Raw genomic sequence first — 206 nt, 5'->3', positions numbered from 1 at the left:
ACGACTAACCTCTGCCAGCATATCCACTTCTGTGTGAGCAAACCTCTCCTCCCATGTAAGCGAACACTGCAGTCAATCTGGCGATGCGTGCGGCCTCTGCAATCGAGATTAAAACTCAATCATCCTCGCCTGCAAGGAAAGAGGATGCGACGAGGGAGGCGCCGGGCACAGCATCCAGGCCAAGGCTGCAGTCAGACAGATCCCGA

This window comes from Penaeus monodon, chromosome 19 (assembly GCF_015228065.2).
Source record: "Penaeus monodon isolate SGIC_2016 chromosome 19, NSTDA_Pmon_1, whole genome shotgun sequence".
Taxonomy (NCBI): domain Eukaryota; kingdom Metazoa; phylum Arthropoda; class Malacostraca; order Decapoda; family Penaeidae; genus Penaeus; species Penaeus monodon.
The sequence above is the reverse complement of the archived record's forward strand: the minus strand, read 5'-3'. Positions refer to the sequence as shown.